Source organism: Melanerpes formicivorus, unplaced genomic scaffold, assembly GCF_026170545.1.
Source record: "Melanerpes formicivorus ecotype bairdi unplaced genomic scaffold, bMelFor1.0.p_v2 SCAF_486, whole genome shotgun sequence".
In the NCBI taxonomy this organism is placed as follows: Eukaryota; Metazoa; Chordata; class Aves; order Piciformes; family Picidae; genus Melanerpes; species Melanerpes formicivorus.
This window is the reverse complement of record NW_027142838.1, coordinates 120,829-137,530: the sequence shown is the minus strand read 5'-3', so window position 1 is coordinate 137,530 and position 16,702 is coordinate 120,829. Positions and strand designations below refer to the sequence as shown.

The 16,702-nt window shown below is 48.5% G+C and overlaps 1 pseudogene; it reads right to left on the bottom strand.

The window, feature by feature from the left end:
• Window positions 1–15,873: 15,873 nt before the first annotated feature.
• LOC137460009 (U2 spliceosomal RNA) lies at window positions 15,874–16,054 on the bottom strand (annotated as a pseudogene).
• Between the last annotated feature and the right edge of the window lie 648 nt (window positions 16,055–16,702).

Sequence of the window (16,702 nt, the reverse complement as noted above, 5' to 3'; positions counted from 1 at the left end):
TTCCTCATAGCAAGGAAATGTGCAGAGGGACTGAATTTATTCGGCACAGAAATGTCTTTCTCCATTCAAACAAACGTGCATGTTACGTCACTGATGAACGAGCGAGTTTGCGTGGGGGTGCAGCACGTGGAGCAGAAGGTTTGCTGAGGATTACAGAACTAAACCATGGCACTGAGGGCCCCATCCAGTCCTTTTTCAAGCACTTCCAGGGATGATGACTCCACCACCTTCCCAGGCAGCACATTCCAATGGCCAATCTCTCTGTCTGTGAAGAATTTCTTCCCAAGAAAGAAGACCACAGAATCATAGAATCATGGAATCAATAAGGTCGGAAAAGACCTCAGAGATCAGCAAGTCCAACCTCTCACTTAATACCAAACACCTCCTGACAACTAAACCATGCCTCCAAGTGCCACATCCAAGCCTTTTTTGAACACCTCCAGGGATGGTGACTCCACCACCTCCCTGGGCAGCATATCCCAATGGCCAATCTCTCTTTCTGGGAAGAACTTTCTCCTCACTTCCAGCCTAAACGTCCCCTGGCACAGCTTGAGACTGTGTCCTCTTGTCCTAGTGTTTCCTGGTTGCCTGGGAGAAGAGACCAACCCCCACCTGGTTACAACCTCCCATCAGGTAGAGAGCAAAAGGTCTCCCCTGAGCCTCTTCTTCAGGCTAAGCAAACCCAGCTCCCTCAACTTCTCCTCGCCAAACCCCTCACCACCTTCACTGCCTTTCTCTGTACCTGCTCCAACACCTCAATGTCCCTTCTTACACTGTGCTGCCCAAAACTGAACACAGGTGTGAGCCACAGAGTGGTCTCACCAGTGTCCAGCACAGGGGCTACCCCCAGTATGTCTATGTGCCTCTTATAGTGGGAAGTCCAGTACTGGACACAGTAGTCCAGGTGTATCTCACCAGTGCTCAGCAGAGGGCAAGGTTTCCCTCCCATCACTTCCTGGCATCCAGCTGGCAGCAAGGCACCAGTGGTGTGCTCCAAGAATCAGTGCTGGGCCCCATGCTCTTTAACATCTTTATTGATGATCTGGATGAGGGCACTGAGTCAGTCATCAGTAAATTTGCTGATGATACCAAGCTGGGGGCAGGAGTTGATCTGCTGGAGGGTTGAGAGGCTCTGCAGAGGGACCTCGACAGGCTGGACAGATGGGCAGAGGCCAAGGGCAGGAGATTGAACACATCCAAGTGCCAGATTCTGCACATTGGCCACAACAACCCCAGGCAGTGCTACAGGCTGGGGTCAGAGTGGCTGAGAGCAGCCAGGCAGAGAGGGACCTGGGGGTGCTGGTCAATGGTAGGCTGAACATGAGCCTGCAGTGTGCCCAGGCAGCCAAGAAGGCCAATGGCATCCTGGCCTGCATCAGGAACAGTGTGGCCAGCAGGAGCAGGGAGGTCATTCTGCCCCTGTACACTGCACTGGTTAGGCCACTCCTTGAGTGCTGTGTCCAGTTCTGTGCCCCTCAGTTTAGGAAGGAGATTGACTTGATGGAAGGTGTCCAGAGAAGGGCAACAAAGTTGGTGAGGGATTTGGAACACAAGCCCTGTGAGGAGAGGGTGAGGGAGCTGGGGTTGCTTAGCCTGGAGAAGAGGAGGCTCAGGGGTGACCTTCTTGCTCTCTACAACTACCTGAAGGGAGGTTGTAGCCAGAAGGGAGTTGGCCTCTTCTCCCAGGCAAGCAGCAACAGAACAAAAGGACACAGTCTCAACCTGTGCCAGGGGAAGTGGAGGCTGAAGATGAGGAGAAAGTTCTTCCCAGAAAGAGCAATTGTCCATTGGAACGTGCTGCCCAGGGAGCACATTCCAATTCCAGCACCTTCAGATCCTTCCTGTAACAAAGGCTGCAGAACTGGATGCAGTACTCCAGGTGTGGTCTCAGAGAGTGGAGCAGAGGGGCAGAATCATCTCCCTAGACCTGCTGGCTCTGCTTCTCTTGCTGCAGCCCAGGATGTGATTGGCTTTCTGGGCTGCAAGTGCTCACTGCTGTTGAGCTTCTCATCCACCAGCACCCCCATAACTCTGTGTTCTGGTACCACTTAGGATTCTCACTGTGCAGCCCAAAGGTGAGATGAAAGTGAATTCTGTGCTCCCAGAGAAGATAGATCATGTTCATTTGCAGTTTATCTGAAGGTTTGAGTGTTTTCCAGAGGCAGTTAAATTCTGTATTTTTAGGTGATTTCCTGTACTACTCGTGGAATATGTAAAACCTTAATGTATGCAAAATAACTTTGATAATGAAGTCTATAAATTCCATTTACTGTGATGCCTTTTATAATTACACTCAGTGAGTCAATGGTTATTTTGAAGCAAAGGGCAGGGACTTCCAAACCTTCAGAAAATGTAAGGTTGAGGAAGGTAAAGGCACTGTCATGATCATCTAGGCTGACCTTTTGGGATTGGCCAAATTATTCCTCTCAGTGAAAGAATTTTGTACTGATTCCAAAGACCGGAGGTTCAAATGGGAACAATAGGGAGATACTCTGTGCCATAAAACTTATCTCAAAGGCTTGGGTTCCAACTGAAGCTGCCAAAACCCCACCTAGTTTAAGGCATACACATATAGGTCCCTCTTGCAATCAGTGAAGTTCAGTCATTAGATCATTGTGATGGGTTACACCCATCTTGCAAGCAGGGGGGTGTGGGGGACTGTGATGAATCTGTGTTCCCATGAGAATCTGGAAAGTCCCCTGGACCAAATGTTTGAGGGTGAGAAACTGTGAGATGAGAGAGGAACCACCTGTGCTAGCCTAAGGAGTAACTATAGGAGAGGAGATAGGAGTCAGCTGTGCTAGTTTAATGAGTACTGTGAGTACTCATTGAGTCCTGTGTCCAGTTCTGGGCCCCTCAGTTTAAGAAGCACATCGAGACACTTGAACATGTCCAGAGAAGGGCAACAAGGCTGGGGAGAGGCCTTGAGCACAGCCCTGTGAGGAGAGGCTGAGGGAGCTGGGATTGTTTAGCCTGGAGAAGAGGAGGTTCAGGGGAGACCTTATTGCTCTCTACTACTAACCTGAAAGGTGGTTGTAGCCAGGTGGGGGTTGGTCTCTTCTCCCAGGCAACCATCACCAGAACAAGAGGACACAGTCTCAAGCTGCGCCAGGGGAAGTTTAGGCTGGAGGCGAGGAGAAAGTTCTTCACTGAGAGAGTTGTTAGCCATTGGAATGTGCTGCCCAGGGAGGTGGTGGAGTCACCATCCCTGGAGGTGTTCAAGAGGAGACTGGATGTGACACTTGGTGCCATGGTCTAGTCATGAGGTCTGTGGTGACAGGTTGGACTCGATGATCCTCGAGGTCTCTTCCAACCTCGGTGATACTGTGATACTGTGAGTATCACTAGCCACTAAGAGTCTTAAGAAAAACCTTGTTAACCAATCCCATGCAGCCACATCATCAGCCAATCCATGCAGCCACACTGAGAGCAGAGACAGAAATATTAGTTGCTCAAGGGGAGTCTTTGGTCTCTTGGTCCAGGCTCTCTCTATACTCTGCTTGCATTTTCTCCTTGTTGCTGTGGGTGCCACCCTGAACCCATTAGCAGTTGGGGGGTTAGGGCTTGTGAGAGCTTTGCCCTCCCTGGAAAGGGGTTTCCCCCTGGGAAACTGAGTTAGTCTGTTCCACTCCCCCACCCTGTCTAGCAAGCCTATAAAAAGGAGGACACTGCACCCACTTGTCTCTTTTGGGCTCCTGCCTTTACCTGGGTGAGAGGGCTGCTGCTGGCTTCCTGCTTCTCTGCCACATGGTCAGGCCTGGTCCTCCTCCTCCTCCCTGCTACATCCACACCACTCCAAAGGTCTGGTTTTGTAGACATGTTTTCCCCATCCACCCTTGTTCCTTACCTTTGTGAACCCCTCCTGTTATTGTTTTATATATATATATATTCTTTAAAGAAAATTCTTTACCTCTCTACTTCCAAACTGACTCCAAACTATTTTTTGGTGGATTTGCTCCTTCCCTTTTTTTCCTCTCTATTGGGAGAGAGGAGGGGGCAGTGGGGAGGGATTCTAAGCTTTGCCCCCATCTGAGCTCTTAACTCCCAGTTAAGGCTCAAACCACCACAGTCATACAATGCACTGGGTTGGAAGGGACCTTTAAAGCTTGTGTGATCCAACCCCCCTGCTGTAAGCAAGGACATCCCCAACTACAGCAGGTTACTCAGAGCTGCAGCAAGCCTGACCTTGAATGCCTCCAGGGATAGAACCTGTATCACCTTCCTTGGAAAGCTGTTCCAGTGTTCCACCACCCTCCAGTGTTCCTAAAGTCCAATCTTAATCTACTTGGATCTTGTTTAAAACCTTTGCCCCTTGTCCTGTTGCTATAAGCCCTGGCAAAAAGTCCCTCCCCAGATTTCTGGTAGCCCTCTTCAGGCACTCGAAGGCTGCTACAAGTCTCCTTGGAGCCTTCTCTTCTCCAGGCTGAACTAAGGTGGACCAAAGCCTCCCAGAAGTATCCATTTTTATAGATAATTAGTCTTTGGAAGTCTAAAATGAGATGAGGTCTTTTCCAACCTGGTTGATTCTATGATTCTATGAATCTATGATATGCAAATATGAGTCCAAATATGAGTCTTTAGGGTTTTGTCCTCTGTTTCCCTGGCGAGGTAACTGATACTACCCCTCCACTGACTGGCACCACAGGAGGATGGATTCCCAAAGAGTAACCTGGCTCCTGAGCTAGGCTGGGTGGAAAGGGCCTCCTCTCTTTTCTCACTTAGATGTTTTCTGAGCTTCACAGGCAGAAACCTTGTCAGAGCTGGGAAGGAAACCCAGATCTTTCCTGAACTCTGCCCTACACTGCTTAAAACTTCCCAAGGTGGCAATACCAGGCTGCAGCTGTTAAGTTCTCAATGTCTGGCTAGACCCAGGGATAGGAAAATGAAGCTACTACTTCATAACCAGGAGAGTCTTTTCCAGCCCAATGGTTACAGCAGTTGTGCTTTACGCTGCCCTCTCTCCCAGCTTCCTCTGTCTTGGAGGTTAAGGCTTAATTGTAAAACCACAGAGATAAAAGTTCTCCAGGGGACTAGCCCAGGGCCTAATTGAGGTCTAGCTTGAGGCCTTGCTGGGGGCTATGCCAGGGCTGATTCTGATTGCATTTATATCCTTTTACCTTGGTGCCTTTTGTGCTATATTCACTTTTGTAAATATTATTTAACTTCCAGTCCAGTGTGAGTGTTTTTATCTGCTCCTTGAGGTAAAATACATCCCTGTCTTCAGCTGGAAAGTCTCAGACCAAGACACTCTTGGTTTGCAGACTGGCAACCGGAGTTGTAATGTGATCACAGAATCATAGAATGGTCCAGGTCTAAAGGGACCTCCAAAGCTCATCCAGTCCAACCCCCTCTGCACTCAGCAGGGACATCCTCAACTAGATCAGGTTGCCCAGAGCCCTGTCCAGCCTCACCTTGAATATCTTCAGGGATGGGGCCTCAACCACCTCCCTGGGTGTTGCAACACCTTCATGGTAAAGAAGTTGTTGCTAAATAAAGAACTTGTGCAGAACTTGTTCCTCACATCCAATGTAAATCTGCTCTCCTCCAGCTTAAAGCCATTGCCCCGGTCCTGTCATTGCAAGCCCTTGCAAACAGCAGCATAGAATAGAACCAACAAGGTTGGAAAAGACCTCAGAGATCATCCAGTCCAACCTATCACCCAACACCTCCTGACTAACTAAACCATGGCTTCAAGTGCCCCATCCACAACTTGCTTAGAACCTTGCAGCCATCAGCAGTTCCCACCCTTGTTTCTCTCAATATTTTAAATACAGCAAAGAGCACGTCACAGCTCAATGAAAAGAGAGTCCTTTGGCCTGGAGTGGATGAAGCTCTACATTTAAAGCAATACAGTCATCCTGAGGTAACCCCTTCATTTGGACATGCTTGTTCTTCCTAAGGCTTTTACATCAAAGCCAGATCTCGTACAGTCTTGGATTTGAGGGGGGTGGATAGTGTGGGGAGACAGGAGGATGCAACACAGCACCATTAGAGCTATAACCAGTACGGCATGCCTATGTAAACCAGGCTTAAGAAGGCAGAAAAGTGTTAACCTACTCTCCCCATCCTTCTTGCAGTCCCCCTTCAGATATTGGAAGGCTGCTATTAGGTCTCCCCCAGAGCCTCCTTATCTCCCACCCTTGAAGCCTCTCCTCTTCCAGCTCCCAGATCCAAGACTGCAGGATAAGATGCCATGCAAAATCATCTCACAATAATGACAGACTCCATGCTGTATGCTCCCAAATTGACCTCTGCAGATAGTCAGTCAGCAGATGAGAGTTCATCTAAGTGAGGGAATACCTTCCAAATATGAGGTTAGAATTCGGGAAGCCAGTAGCTGTCTGAGAACCACATGCACACCACCAGCTCAGCAGCTAAAGGCCCACATAAAGAGGCATCTGTAGGACAGGTTGGGTTTATTTGAATAGCTGTAAGAGTGGAGTGGCATAGAATGGTGGAGATTGGAAGGGACCTCTGGAGATCATCTAGTCCAACCCAACTGCTAAAGCTAAAGCAAAGGGTCTCCAGCACCTGCAATCACTCTGCCATAGGCTGGCTATCAGGAGGAGAAAGCTATCACATAACAATGGAGTCTTTTGGATCACTGTCACATCATTTGACCAAATTCCATGCTGCTTTTGTTACAGACATGCTCTACTGGCACAGTAAGACTTCGAGCTGAATACACACAGAATGAGATTCCTCAGACTCTGAGAGCTGGGTGGTTGTGCAGCAGCAGGCAAGGAGCAGTTTGCAGAGGTGCTTTACCTAACCCCATGCTGTTTCTGGAGGCATTTATAGAATCATAGAATCACAGAATTGTCAGGGCTGGAAGGGACCTCAAGGCTCAGCCAGTTCCAAGCCCCCTGCCATGGGCAGGGACACTTCACACCACAGCAGGTTGCTCACAGCCACATCCACCCTGGCTGCAAACACCTCCAGGCAGGAGGCTTTCACCACCTCCCTGGGCAACCTGTGCCAGGCTCTCACCACCCTCATGGAGAACAACTTCTTCCTAAGATCCAACCTCAATCTCCCCATTTCTAGTTTTGCTCCATCCCCCCAAGTCCTATCACTCCCTGACACCCTACAAAATGCCTCCCCAGCTTTCTTGTAGCCCCCTTCAGATGCTGGAAGGCCACAAGAAGATCTCCTCAGAGCCTTCTCCTCTCCAGACTGAACAGCCCCAACTCTCGTAGTTTGTCTCCAGAGCAGAGCAGCTCCAGCCCTCTGCTCATCCTCGTGGCCCTTCTTTGGACACCCTCCAGCACCTCCAGATCCTTCCTGTACTAGGAGCTCCAGAACTGGATGCAGTACTCCAGGTGTGGTCTCAGCAGAGTGGAGCAGAGGGGCAGAATCACCTCCCTGGTGCTGCTGGCTCTGCTTCTCTTGCTGCAGCCCAGGATGTGATTGGCTTTCTGGGCTGCAAGTGCACACTGCTAACTCCTGTTGAGCTTCTTATCCACCAGCACCCCCATAACTCTGTGTTCTCCTACCACTTAGGATTCTCATTGTGCAGCCCAAAGGTGTGGTCTCACCAGAGCAGAGTCAAGGGGAGGAATCACCTCCCTGGCCCTGCTGGGGTAAAACCTCCATCCCTGGAAGTTTTAAAGGCCAGGCTGGATGCGGTTCTGAGGAACCTAATCTAGGCTGAGGCATCCCTGCCCTTGAGGCCCCTTCCAACCCTGACAATTCTATGATACACCTCATCATAACCACAGATCAGAGCTTTCAAAAGCCAAATCCATCACATTACTTGGCCAAAACTCTGAGCAAAGCTATGTTGAAATAAGAGTTAGTGGATTGCAGCAGGAAGGCCCATAAGAATCTCACCATTTGACTCCTTTTATTCACAGCAATGAGAGATTTCCTAAGGAGCTGCTTTGCTAATTATCCTGTGACACAGGGAGAAGGACTTGCTGAAGCAGGCAGGGCCCGTGAGACGTTCAGGCAGAAAGCTGACATGCAGCCTGCTGGAGTTTCAGCTTCTGAAATCAGCTGAGGCCTGAGCCACTGTGTTCAGAGCAGTATCACAGTCTCACCAAGGTTGGAAGAGACCTGAAAGATCATCGAGTCCAACCTGTCACCACAGACCTCATGACTAGACCATGGCACCAAGTGCCACATCCAATCTCCTCTTGAACACCTCCAGGGATGGGGACTCCACCACCTCCCTGGGCATCACTGAGAAGCAACAGGTCCCATGGACTCCTGCACCTTCATGTTGCATAGAGGGCCACGTTACCAGTGAGTCATTAGAGCACACAGCCTTCCTGAAGGGAGGAGGAACAGGGAAGAGGGACAGAACAGCAAGGAGCTAATTTTGAATGCTGAAACTGTCTCAGTGAGTGCAGCTCACCCTGTACCTTTGTACACAGTGAGTTTTCAGCTGATCTCCACCTTCCTCACGTAGCAAGGCATTGCATAAACAAATAAAAGCCACTTCCAAATGACTGAAGGGAATGACATGATTTCTGCTTCCTTTGTCAGGAAGAGAAGAAAAAGCAGCTTTAAATACAGCATACAGAATTAACCAGGTTGGAAAAGACCTTTGAGATCATCAAATCCCACCCAACACCATCTAGTCAACTAAACCATGGCACCAAGTGCCTCATCCAGTCACTTTCTAAACACCTCCAGTGATGGTGACTCCACCACCTCCCTGGGCAGCACATTCCAATGGGCATTCTCTCTTTCTAGGAAGAATTTCTTCCACATCCAGACTGAACCTCCCCTGGCTTGAGATTGTTTCCTCTTGTTCTGGTGTTGCTTGCCTGAGAGAAGAGACGAACCCCCGCCTGGCTACAGCCTTCTTTCAGGTAGTTGTAGAGAGCATCAGGGTCTCTCCTGAGCCTCCTCTTCTCCAGGCTAAGCAACCCCAGCTCCCTCAGCCTCTCCTCACAGGGCTGTGCTCCAGACCCCTCCCCAGCTTTGTTGCCCTCCTTTGAGGAAGAAATTGGACCATGCTTCAGACAACTCATGTAAGCCAGATGAGCACAGCCCTTGCCAGAGCACCTCCTGCCTTTCTCATGAAGGGGACCAGTTTCATTTGCATGCACAGCTGTAGTTCCAAGTGAAAGCATCTTGGTATGCTCTTCTCTTCTTATGAGATGCAGGACACATTCATGACATTTCTCAGCACTCAAAGGAATTGAATTGAACTTTATCCCAGTGGAAAGGGATTTAGGTATTACTGAAGCAGATTAGTTAGTGCAAAGCAGGGAGCATTTGAAGGTGGGGGGGAACCCAACAAAACAACCAAAACCAACCCACATCATTTACAATGAAAATAACAGAGAGTGACATTAATTGCTAGGCTCTGTTCTGCCTATTAAAAGTTGAATGAGGCAGCTGACAGATGATTTTATAATCATGCACGTGGGACTGTTTGGTGGTGGCTTCACTTCTCACATACTCAGGAGCTCGTTGGCCTCATTTGGTTTGAAGTCTTGCAACTGTGCACCAGGGCAGCCTGGGTTAGAGAACCAGACCCACTGCTGGGGCAACCTATCAGCTGCCAGTAGCCAACAGTTCAAAAGAATATCTATATTTTACCTGAAGGGAGGTTGTAGCCAGGGGGGGTTGGTCTCTTCTCCCAGGCAACCAGCACCAGAACAAGAGGACACAGTCTCAAGCTGCGCCAGGGGAGGTTCAGGCTGGATGTTAGGAGAAATTCTTCCCAGAAAAAGAGATTGCCCATTGGAATGTGCTGCCCAGGGAGGTGGTGGAGTCCCCATCCCTGGAGGTGTTCAAGAGGGGATTGGATGAGGCACTTGGTGCCATGGTTTAGTTGATTAGATGGTGCTGGGTGGTAAGTTGGACTTGATGATCTCAAAGGGCTTTTGCAACCTGGTTAATTCTATTCTTTCTATTCTATTCCATTCTTCTATTCTATTCTGTTCTATTCTATTCTATTCTATTCTATTCTATTCTATTCTATTCTATTCTATTCTATTCTATTCTATTCTATTCCATTCCATTCCATTCCATTCCATTCCATTCCATTCCATTCTAAAAACCAGGCTTAAGTGTGATGTCATTGTCAGTCCAATGACATCACAGGCAAAGGCAAAATAGTTCTTACCTGAGGCAACTGGAGCTGTGGTACCTACAATCAAACAACCAAAAAAAAAAACCAAAACCCAAACAAACAAACAAACAAAAAAAGAGAGAGGCCTTCCAGTATCTGAAGGGGGCTACAAGAAAGCTTGGAAAGGACTTTTTAAAAGGGTGTGTAGTGATGGGACAAGGGGCAATGGATTGAACCTGGAAGAGGAGAGATTAGATTGGGTATTAGGAAGAAATTCTTCACAGTGAGGGTGGTGAGATGCTGGAACAGGCTGCCCAGGGAGGTTATGGAAGCCAAGTTGGATGAGGCCTTGAGCAACCTGGCCTAATGGGAGGTATCTCTGCCCATAGCAGAGGCAGTTGGAACTACATGGTCTTTAAGGATTCTCCCAATGCAAACCATTCTATGATTCTGTGATCAGTAGTGCACTGACAGCCTGCTGCCGCAGCAATCAGATCTCCATACAGAATCATAGAATCATGCCAGGGTTGAAGGGACCTCAAGCACCTTCTAGTTCCAACCCCCCTGCCATGGGCAGGGACACCTCACACTACAGCAGGTTGCTCACAGCCACATCCAAAAACCTCCAGGGATGAGGCTTCCACCACCTCCCTGGGCAACCTGTGCCAGGCTCTCACCACCCTCATGGGGAAAAACTTCTTTCTAACATTTAGCATGAATCTCCCCATTTCTAGTTTTGTTCCATTCCCCCCAGTCCTATCACTCCCTGACACCCTCAAAAGTCCCTCCCCAGGTTCCTTGCAGTCCCCTTCAGACAGTGGAAGGCCTCAATACACATATCCTCTGGTTGTTTATTTCTGTTCTCCATCTTTCCGACCTTCCAATTCTTTTCCCTTGGCCTGCACTTTGAATGCAAGGTCTTTAGAGACATGGCTAATTGAATATAATAGGAAAAGATTGTATTTAATGACCCAGGGGATCTTTCCCAGTCCCAGGATCCTTATTTGATGATCCACAGGGCAGCTTTGAACTTCTTTTTTATGGAGCTTCTGAGAAACAGCACAGTTTAGTGTTCTCATGTCCATCAGGAAGGTTTTTTTCCTCTGCCAGGTTATCTGCAGCATGAAAAAGTTAGATGCCAAGGAAGGTGGGAGGGGTAACTGATATAAAAATTCTAGTTTTAGCAGTGCTCTAATGATGTACTAAAGTCTCTGTGCCCAGAGTTTCTGACAGAACCTGTCCAAAATCCCTTTGAGGTCAATTGTACCCTGCAGAAAAGCTGAAATTGAATTAGTAACCTGGATTTAAAACTAGTAAGAGCATCCCCTGAAGGGAACAGAGCTGACATCAGCCTCATGCACAGATTGCTTCACTCTTCATCAGGAACCTTTGCAAAGCTTTCAATTAAAACCTTGCAAGTGCCATGGTTTAGTTGATTAGATCGGGTTGGGTGATAGGTTGGACTTGATGACCTCGAAGGTCTTTTCCAACATGGTTTATTCTATTCTACTCCTGTTCTATTCTATTCTATTCTATTCTATTCTATTCTATTCTATTCTATTCTATTCTATTCTATTCTATTCTATTCTATGCCATTCTATTCTATTCTATTCTATTCTATTCTATTCTATTCTATTCTATTCTATCAGCCCACACCTTTTCCACAGGTCTGCTTTCCCCAGAGACCCCAGGGACCTCAGAGATCACCTACTCCAACCACCCTGCCATGGCCAAGGACACCTCTCAACTAGCCCAGGTTGTTCAAGGCCTCCTCCAGCCTGGATTTGAACATTAAACTGTGCTAAGTTGGTAACCATGACTTTGGTTGTATCAACAACTTAGCAACTGAAGAGCCTGGATGGGGTGCTTGGTGCCATGGTTTAGTTGATTAGATGGTGTTGGGTGATAGGTTGGACTTGATGATCTCGAAGGTCTTTTCCAACCTGGTCTATTCCTATTCTATTCTATTCTATTCTATTCTATTCTATTCTATTCTATTCTATTCTATTCTATTCTATTCTATTCTATTCTATTCTGTTCTGTTGTGTTCTGTTCTGTTCCTATTCTACTATCTACTATTCCTATTCTATCCTATTCTACTCCTATCCTATCCTATCCTATCCTATCCCATCCTATCCTATCCTATCCTATCCTATCCTATCCTATCCTATCCTATCCTATCCTATCCTATCCTATCCTATCCTATCCTATCCTATCCTAATTTAAAATACCATGAAGCTCTTTCAGAAAAATAAGCTAATACAGAGGACAAAAAGGCCTAGTTTGTCAATATGCTGGAGAGCATGAAATCTCTGCAGAGAGATCTGGACAGAGCACAGATGGGTTGATGCCAAGGGTACAGGGCTCAACAAGATCACAGCATCACACAGTATCACAGTATCACTTAGGTTGGAAAGGACCTCGAGGATCATCGAGTCCAACCTATCAACACAGACCCCATGACTAGACCATGGCACCAAGTGCCACGTCCAATCTCCCCTTGAACACCTCCAGGGTCGATGACTCAACTACCTCCCTGGGCAACCCGTTCCAATGACTAATGACTCGCTCGGTGAAGAACTTCCTCCTCACCTCGAGTCTAAACCTCCCCTGGTTCAGCTTGAGACTTTGTCCCCTTGTTCTGGTGCTGGTTGCCTGGGAGAAGAGGTCAACCCCTTCCTGGCTACAACCACCCTTCAGGTAGTTGTAGTGGGCAATGAGGTCACCCCTGAGCCTCCTCTTCTCCAGGCTAAACAATCCCAGCTCCCTCAGCCTCTCCTCACAGGGCTGTGTTCAAGGCCTCTCACCAGCCTTGTTGCCCTTCTCTGGACACGCTCAAGTGTTTCGATGTCCTTCTTAAACTGAGGGGCCCAGATGAAGTGTTGAGGACTGCACTTGCAACACAATAACTCCATGCACCTCTACAGCCTTGGGGATGAGTGACTGGAGAGCTGCTCAGTAAAAAAAGGACCAGGGTTGTTGATTTATGGACAAAGGAATATGAGCCAGCAGTGTGCTCAGCTGGCCAAGAAGGTCACCAGCATCCTGGCTTGTATTGGGAAGTGTGGCCAGCAGGTCTAAGGATGTGACTGTACTTGGCATTGGTGGGGTCACACCTTGAATATTGAGTTCGGTTTTGGGCTCTTCACAACAAGGAGGACATTGAGGTGCTGGAGCATGTCCAGAGAAGGGCAACCAAACTGGTGAAGGGTCTGGAGAACAAGGCTGGTGAGGAGCAGCTGAGGGAACTGGGATTGTCTCATCATTAGAACAGGAGGCTGAAGGGAGACTTCATTGTCCTCTACAACTGCCTCGAAGTAGTTCATAGTGAGGTGGGGGTTGGTCTCTTCTCACATGCAACAAGTGACAGCTCAAGAGGAAATAGCCTCAAGGTCACAGAATCATAAAATCAATAAGGCTGGAAAAGACCTCAAAGATCATCAAGTCCAACCTGTCACCACAGACCTCATGACTACTAAACCATGGCACCAAGTGCCACATCCAATTCCCTTTTGGGATGTCCCCTCCAGGGACAATGACTCCACCACCTCCCTGGGTAGCCCATTCCAGTGGCTAACAACTCTCTTAGTGAAGAACTTCTCACCTCGAGTCTAAACTTTCCCTGGTGCAGCTTGAGACTGTGTCCTCTTGTTCTGCTGATTGCTAGAGAGAAGAGACCAACCCCCACCTGGCTACAAGCTCCCTTCAGGGAGTTGTAGAGAGCAAGAAGGTCTCCCCTGAGCCTCCTCTTCTCCAGGCTAAGCAACCCCAGCTCCCTCAGCCTCTCCTCACAGGGCTGTGCTCCAGACCTCTCCCCAGCCTTTCTCTGCCCTTCTCTGGACACATTCAAGTCCTTCCTAAACTGAGGAGCCCAGAACTGGACACAGGACTCAAGATGTGGCCTAACCAGTGCAGAGTACAAGGGCAGAATGACTTCCCTGCTCCTGCTGGCCACACTGTTCCTGATGCAGTCCAGGATGCCATTGGCCTTCTTGGCCACCTGGGCACACTCCTGGCTCAGGTTCAGGTGGCTGTCAATCAGCACCCCCAGGTCTTTTTCTGTTTAGCTGCTCTCCAGCCACTCTGACCCCAGCAAAGTTGTGCCAAGGGAGGTTCAGGTTTGATATTAGTAACAATTTCTTCATGGAGGGGGTTTTCAGGCTGCCTGAGGTGGTAGAGTCACCATCCCCAGAGGTATTTGAAGACTCATGGATGGGATGCTGGTTTAGTGATAGTGGTTTAGCAGTAGTGGTAGGACTGTGAGCTCCAAGTGAGTGCTTGGACTTGATGGCCTCAAAGGCCTCCCCTGTACTCAACAGTTTTATGCTTCTATATGAAGCTTGTATTTCAAATACACCTAAAAAGATTCTCTGTATGGGGCATAATTAAATCATTTAGATGATAAAGGAGTTCTGACACTGCCAGTGCTCCATTTGAAGCTATTTTGATATTAAAATATGGCAACACAAATGTTGTTTATCAGGAAGAGTTCTAAAGTAATGCTGTGAGGAGGTGTTTGCCACACATTTTGTTTCCTGTCTAAAAGGCTTTTAAAGATCTAGGGTTTGTATGTAATGGGTTGTGGGGGAGTGAAGAAAAATAATCACTCTGGAATTTGGTTCATAAATTATTTGTATGTGTTCACTTTTTCCCCCTTAATTATATATTGTCCCTCTTTTATACTGTCCCACTGTTCTTGACACTGGTGAGGTCACACATTGAGTACTGGGTATTTACACAGTATCACACTGTATCACTAAGCTTGGAAGAGACCTCGAGGATCATTGAGTCCAACCTGTCTCCGCAGACCCCATGACTAGCGCATGGCACCAAGTGCCACATCCAATCCCCTCTCGAACCCCTCCAGGGATGGGGACTCCACCACCTCCCTGGGCAGCACATTCCAATGACCAATGACTCGCTCGGTGGAGAATTTTCTCCTCTTCTTGAGTCTAAACTTCCCCTGCTGCAGCTTGAGACTGTCCCCTTGTTCTGGTGCTGGTTGCCTGGGAGAAGAGACCAACCCCTTCCTGGCTACAACCACCCTTCAGGAAGTTGTAGAGGGCAATGAGGTCACCCCTGAGCCTCCTCTTCTCCAGGCTAAGCAACCCCAGCTCCCTCAGCCTCTCCTCACAGGGCTGTGCTCAAGGCCTCTCCCCAGCTTTGTTGCCCTTCTCTGGACACCTTCAAGTGTCTCAATGTCCTTCTTAAACTGAGGGGCCCAGAACTGGACCCAGGACTCAAGGTGTGGCCTAACCAGTTCTGAGTACAGGGGCACAATGACTTCCCTGCTCCTGGTGGCCACACTTTTCCTGATGCATACCAGGATGCCATTGGCCTTCTTGGCCACCGGGGCACACTGCTGGCTCATGTTCAGGCAGCTGTCAATCAGCACCCCCAGGTCCCTCTCTGTTTGGCAGCTCTCCAGCCACTCTGACCCCAGCCTGTAGCTCTGCATGGGGTTGTTGTGGCCAAAGTGCAGCACCTGGCACTTGGGTTTGTTGAATGTCATCTTGTTGGACTCTGCCCATCTGTCCAGTTGGTTGAGGTCCCTCTGCAGAGCCCTTCCACCCTCTAACTGACCAACATCTGCTCCCAACTTGCTGTCATCTGCAAATTTACTGATGACTGACTCAATGCCCTCATCCAGATCATCAACAAAGATGTTAAAGAGGATGGGACCCAGCACTGATCCCTGGGGGACTCCACTACTGACTGGCCGCCAGCTGGATGTGACACCATTCACCACCACTCTCTGGGTTTGGCCCTCCAGCCAGTTCCTAACCCAGTTCAGAGTGCTGCTGTCCAAGCCAGGGGCTGACAGCTTGACCAGGAGTTTGCTGTGGGGGAATATTTTTTTTTTTAGAACAAACAAACAAACAAACAAACAAACTAGGATAAATCCTCTGATCAGATCGTATCAGATATTAAACTTATCAGATATTAAACATATCAAATATTAAACTGATAAGAACAGTTACTACAGTTGATTTAGTTTTGGGGGCCTCACTCTAAGAAAGAGGTTGAGGTGTTGGAGCAGGTCCAGAGGAGGGCAACAAAGCTGGTGAAGTGTCTGGAGAACAGGTGTGGTGAGGAGCAGCTGAGGGAACTGGGGGTGTTTAGTCCGGAGAAAAGGAGGCTCAGGGGGGACCTTACCACTCTCTACTTCTCCCTGAAAAAGGAGATTGTAGGTAGGTGTGTGTTGGTCACAAATCACAGCTCACAGGACAAGAGGAAATGGCATCAAGTTATGCCCAGGAGGTTTTGGTTGGATGTTAGGAAGATCTGCAAAACCAAAGGGGTTCTCAAAGACTGCCACAGGCACAGGTGGTTGAATCTCCATCCCTGGATGTACTTAAAAGCCAGCTAGGTGTGGTGCTCAAGGATATGGTGTAGCAGGGACCCTGGTAGAGTTAGATAAAGTTTGAACTTGGTGATCTACCTGAAAGAAGGCTGTAGCCAGGTGGGGGTTGGTCTCTTCTCCCAGGCAACTAGCGCCAGAACAAGAGGACACAGTCTCAAGATGTGCCAGGGGAGGTTTAGGCTAGATGTTAGGAAGAAGTTCTTCCCAGAAAGAGAGACTGGCCGTTGGAATGTGCTGCCCAGGGAGGTGGTGGAGTCACCATGCCTGGAGGTGTTTAGGAAGAGCCTGATGGGGCACTTGGTGCCATG